This window comes from Psammomys obesus, unplaced genomic scaffold (genome assembly GCF_907164565.1).
Source record: "Psammomys obesus unplaced genomic scaffold, mPsaObe1.curated_primary_1811, whole genome shotgun sequence".
NCBI lineage: Eukaryota > Metazoa > Chordata > Mammalia > Rodentia > Muridae > Psammomys > Psammomys obesus.
The window spans coordinates 11,830,866-11,836,510 of NW_026592666.1; positions in this window are offsets into that span (position 1 = coordinate 11,830,866).

The following is a 5,645-nucleotide window of genomic DNA, read 5'->3' on the forward strand; positions in this document are numbered from 1 at the left end:
GGGGGGGGGGCGAACAGGCGTTTTTTAACATCTACATCGGCGTCATGCCAGGCATCAGAAGGAGGGCCACCATTCACTAATTTGTCCTTTTTCTCGGTTCCCATTGTTTGTTATCATGCTTGTTTATATACATTCAGGCATCATAACCAGCTGTATATTTTAGGTGCTTAAGTGAATCTTACCATATTCCAGTTAAATTTGTGTGATTGCTGATTCTTTGGCTGTATTATCTTTTAAAACCTCACTAGTTTTGTTTTCACGGGCAGGTGGCAGATGAGGCTTTGAAGGGAGACGATTGTGACTGTCATCCTGAATTTCTGCCACCTCCAAGTGAGTAGTCTTTCACTCATTATTGCCACCCAAACCTCTGTGCCTGGGAGTTTGTGCAGGCTTCTCTTGGTTTGCTCTAGTTCTTTGACATGGTGATACTTGTAATATGTAATAGTGAGAAGCAGTAATAACTCTCACCATCCCATCGCCTTAGCAGAGCACATGATGCAGGTCGTTGATGACGTAGAAGAGAGGTCTCTTGCTCAAGATTCCGAAGGCTCATAAAGCTGCTGCTTACGCTGGCTTAGTTGTGGTGAGCGCTGCAGCTGGTGATGACAGCAGGGGCGTGTAGAGAAGCAAATGCCGTTTCTCTGAACAAGAAGCAGTGAGAGTAAAGACCAGGCCGAAGCTCCATCGCGCCTCTAGGTGATTACCTCATGTGACATAAAGGCTTTTCCTTGGCTCCCATTTTCTTAAAGCTTTTGGAGCATTCCCAGTCTGTTTCAAGAAGCATTGAGGAGGCCAGAGAGCAGGCTCGACAGTTAAGGGCATTGGTTGCTCTTACAGAGGACTCAGATTTCCTTCCCAGCACCTTTACTGACTCCAGTTCCAGGGACCTGACACCGTCTTCTGACCATGCTCAGGCACTAGTTACTTGGACGGCTTATAGACACACATCCACATAAGTATATGCACATGCGCATGCTCACAGAACAGCGTAGATAAGCTAAATCCCTTTCTAACAGAATAGACAACCTGGAGGTAGGAAGATGGCTCAGTTGATATACAGGGTTCCCTGAGGGAGCAGAACCAATGGGAAGAATATATGCTGAAGGATTTATTATTACAGTAAGTCACATGATATGGTCTGGATATTCTAACCTCTATCTTCACACTGGAGCGGTTAAGAAGCCAGGAGCTGTTCGTTTCACAGAGCTGAATGCCTCAGCAGTCCCAGTCTGCAGCTGAAGGCCTGCAGGATTCCAGAGGGGCACTGGTCTTCCGTTCACTGGCATGGCTGAGAAAGCTGCGTCCTGATGTCAGTGAGCTGGGTTAGTGTAAGCAGCCAGCGGTGGCAACAGCAGGGAGATGAAGTTGTCAGCTTGGCAGAAAGGCAGCACAGGGTACACAGGCTAATTTAATACATAAATAAGCAAAGCTTTTTCTTTGGGTCTCCTTTTTTCTGACGCCACAGGAAGGTGCTGGCCGTGTCTAGTGTGGGTCTCCTCACTTTCCACAGTTTGATCACGGAAGCCTCTTCCAAGTGTACCCAGTGGCTGTGTGTTAGTTGATTTCAGGTCCCGTCATTGTGACAACCGCTGTTAGCTGTCAGGTGGTAAAGTAGTTTTCAGCACAAGGCCACAGCCCTGCGTTGGACCCCAGCCCATCCAGCAGCCAGGTGTAGTGGCTCATGCTGCAGTAGCCACGGGGGCCAGGCCAGGAAAATGTCCGCAGATCACTGGCTAGCCAGCCAGCTGAGTCTGCACGTCCAGGCTAGTGAGAGATCCTGTCTCAGACAGTGGTGGAACATGATTGAAGAAGACGCCCAGAGTTGACTGCCAGCCTGCACACAAAGGTGAAACGTGAGCCCGCCAACAAACAGAAGGATGACATTGTTTATCTCAAGTGAATTCTGGCTTCTCATAGTTGTAATAATTTTCATTTTGTAAATCCAGTAAAAGTAGGGGTAAAATACACTGCTCTTCCTTTGGCTGTTGTTTTTACTGTTGAGAGTTTTTATTGCTATCTTGTCTAAGAGCAAGAGTCCTTAATACCACAGAAATTGCTTTTGGTTTTTGAGCATTGTCTCAGTATGTAACAAAGGTTGGCCTTCTCACGTGCTGACATAAGCCACCACACCAAGCTCAGATCTGTCTTTTTTATATGTAAAAATGCTGCGTGTTGTTCTTAAGTCAGAACATCTACTTTTGACTGTACAGGGACAATTTCACCTTGTTGAGAAAAGGCGTTTGTTCATTTGGTACACTGTGTCAGAATCCACAAAGTGGGTAGTTTGTTTCTGTTACTAGGACCCTGTTCCTAGCAGATAGCTAAGGAAGTTCTTTCCACCGCACATAGATAGTTGAGCTCTTGTATGCTTGGTGGTGGAAGGGGTAAATGGTGCACAGGGAAGGTGCTGATGTTTGATCACTGCCTGCACAGAGCAGGGCATTCACACCGTGGCAGTGCCTTCACTTCTGCACAGCCTGGCTTGGTTTAGCTCCATGCCTTAACTGCGTGTACGTGTCTGTAGATGGTGCACACTTCATGTATTTCTGGATCTCCTTCTGCATTATATTTTGATGAAATCTTCCCAAAGTGGACTTGTCTGCCTTTCTGCTTTTTACAACTGAATCTAAGGGCATACGGATTTTCTTAGTGGTTGAAGGTTATTTCGTGCAACAGTTACTTCTCTCAAGCTTTCATCGTGTTCCTTTTGGGTTCTTGAGGTGAGGTTGTTGGCCTCGTAGTTAATAACATCCTGTCATTCTCTCTTCTTTTCCTTTGTTGGTATTTCTTTTCAGTGGGTTAGCTTCTACCATCCACTTTTGTCTTTCCTGCCTGCAGTTCCGTCTTCTCTTGGGCTCCTTTTCTAGATATCTGGTCACTTAGTGACAGGGGTCTCTATCTGGCCAACAGGTTAAACTTAGTGTTGGAAATTCAGGTTGTGGTCTTACCTAATGTAATCTAATCTACTGTGAAATACTTTAAGGACAACACTTTAAAAAATTAGAAAGTTATTATTAGATAGCACATGTAAGTAATTTAAATCTTGTCCATCCATTGGCGAAGAACTTGCGGCCCCAGAATTACACTTTGATAGTTTTGGCCATGCCCGCACTGTGGAAGTCAGGTTCCTGTCACCCACTGGTAACTCCAGTTTTAGGCATGTCAACACCCTCTTCTGACCACCACTGGCAGTACACATGGAGCACATCCATGTAGGCAAAACTCTTAACACATAAAATGTAAATAAATCTCTGTATTAAAAAAAAAAAAAATCAAACCAGAACTCTCCTTTTCCAGAATGTTGTTATGTTTGAAGACACCACAGTTCTGATGGCTTTATTTGACGTGTCTGTTCCTCTCTGTCCTTCTGTCACATACACCTTTCCCTCTTGCCACACTAAGTCTTCTGACAGCTTTGAGAGTGTCACTGATGATACCCTCTCCTCTAAAGAAGCAGTGACTGTGCCCTGAAGGAGGGCTGGCTTACAAAGACCTGGGGACCTGCAGGGAGCTGACTTGCCACTTACTGTCTGCCTCTGTAGCCCAGTTCTGCTCTCCGGGATCTCTTTGCATAACATGCTTACTCTGTACTCCTGAGTGCCACTCTTAGGTCAACTAGTTTTTCCAAGTCCGAACTATTCTTCAAAACCAAACAGCTTTTCCAGACTATTCCAGCTAATGTGATTTTTCTCCCTTCTGGGAGTTGCAGAGCAATTACTATGAAATTAATATATCAGTGGCAACTTAACGTCTTTTTTTTTTTTTTTTTTTTTTTTTTTTTTTTTGGTAGTGGTTTGCTTACTAGTTATTTGTATTTCTTGCAGTCTAGTTGTGAACTGCCTGAGCACAGGAACTGTTTCCTATGTCTGTCTATAGACCCAGACAGTAACGGCCATAATTTTAATGTGTCCTGACAGCCCTGCACTGTCACCCCTGACCTGACTTGTTTGAAGCTGCGCTCATGGGCACTAGCTTCTCTGACTCTTATTCCAGTTTGTTTTGTTTTTGCAGTTCAGTTGACATAGTCTTTTTTTTTTTAACACTCATAGTTTTGGAGTTTTTATGCACAGGTTTCAAGAACAAATACTTTTATGTCCATAGGTCAGCCTCCAAAACATAAAGGAAAACAAAAATCACGAAGCAATGAATCAGAAAAGCCCAGGTTTGTTGTTCTCTATTTTTATAGGGATTTTAATGGCAACTGCCTTTTATTTACAGTTATAATTTGGGGGGAATCAGCATGTTCAATATTTTTGTTTAGGAAATTATTATGAGTATACAATAAGCAGTATACAATTACTCAGTATTTAAAGTGGCATTTCTAAAGATACTCTTTTTAATGTACATAGAGCTGCTTTATTTTGACAGTGTTTTATAGTGCATGCTTTTTCTTTCTTCAGTTCTAATGCACAAGTGACTTTACCAGTAGATTTGAAAAGCATTTTGGAGAAACAGTTTTCAAAATCTTCCAGAGCTATACACCAGGTAAGAGAGAAGGCTTTTTCTGTGGAAAGAGAAAATTGTTTCCCAAAGATTTAATAATAGTAACTTCAAATATTTTTCAAGTATTTAATAAGGAAATTGGTTGCAGTTTCATTTTCCCACTGTGAGGCTCATTAGAGCCACCTCTTTCTGGATGCTATAGCCTAAGTCAGAGAAGTGTCATCTATAAATAAAGTAAATTTTGTATATAAATTCTGTTAGGTTGTGTGGTGGTGAAAATGACATATTAACATGGGCAAGAATTTTTTTCTCAATATGTGGGTCAGTTAAAAATTTAGTTATTTTAGATCTACATAACAGTGTATGGATTGAAACAAACTTCTAATCATTTGCATACAGGCAAGTTTAGAACTTCAGCAGATTTGAGTTAGGTTTCAGTTAATTTTACTAAGTGTAAAAACCATGGAGGACTTGAAGCAGAAAGTAGCTTTTGAAGATACAAAGATTCTTTAAACATACACAATTGTTATGATGAGAAAACCAAGTTTGTGGTAAGAAGGTTTAACTTACTCATTGGGAGCATCCAGTCCAGAGAATCTAAGTTGGAGTGTATTGAGGGAAATAATTACCAATAATTTGTCTGGCTTTATTGATCTATTGTCTCAGGTAACAAAGCAATTAAAATTGGGTCAGTTCCTACAACACAGATACTGGATATTTTTGGGAGAATACCATATTTTATAGTGTTAAGTTCTTATCTTAAATACGACTTTATATTGTATCTTAAATATTATAACAAACACCAAGTTTATACAAAAGTTGCTCTTTTTCTTGTGTGTTTTAAGAGGAGAGTTTCTTACACTTGGCCTATTGGGTAGAAATCACCAGGAAGCTTTGCTTGTATGTCACCAAGGCCTCCCTGGGGGGATGAGATCTTCTGGATCTTTATTTGTATTGTCGCATACAAAAAACTTGGCTTTTCTCTCCTACTGACTGGCTTATATGTACATGGCTTACTGTAGTCTTAGTCCTCCAGTGTGTGTGGAACTTTGTAACTTACCCCTTTTGCCCTGCGATTAAAGTAGGAATGTAAGTGATCCGTGCGCGTGTATATCATCAGCTGACAGGGTGTGCTGTGTAAAGGTGCCTTGGTGGTACTTTTAATTTTAGTCTTCTCTTTGTTTTTCCTTTTGATATTAACC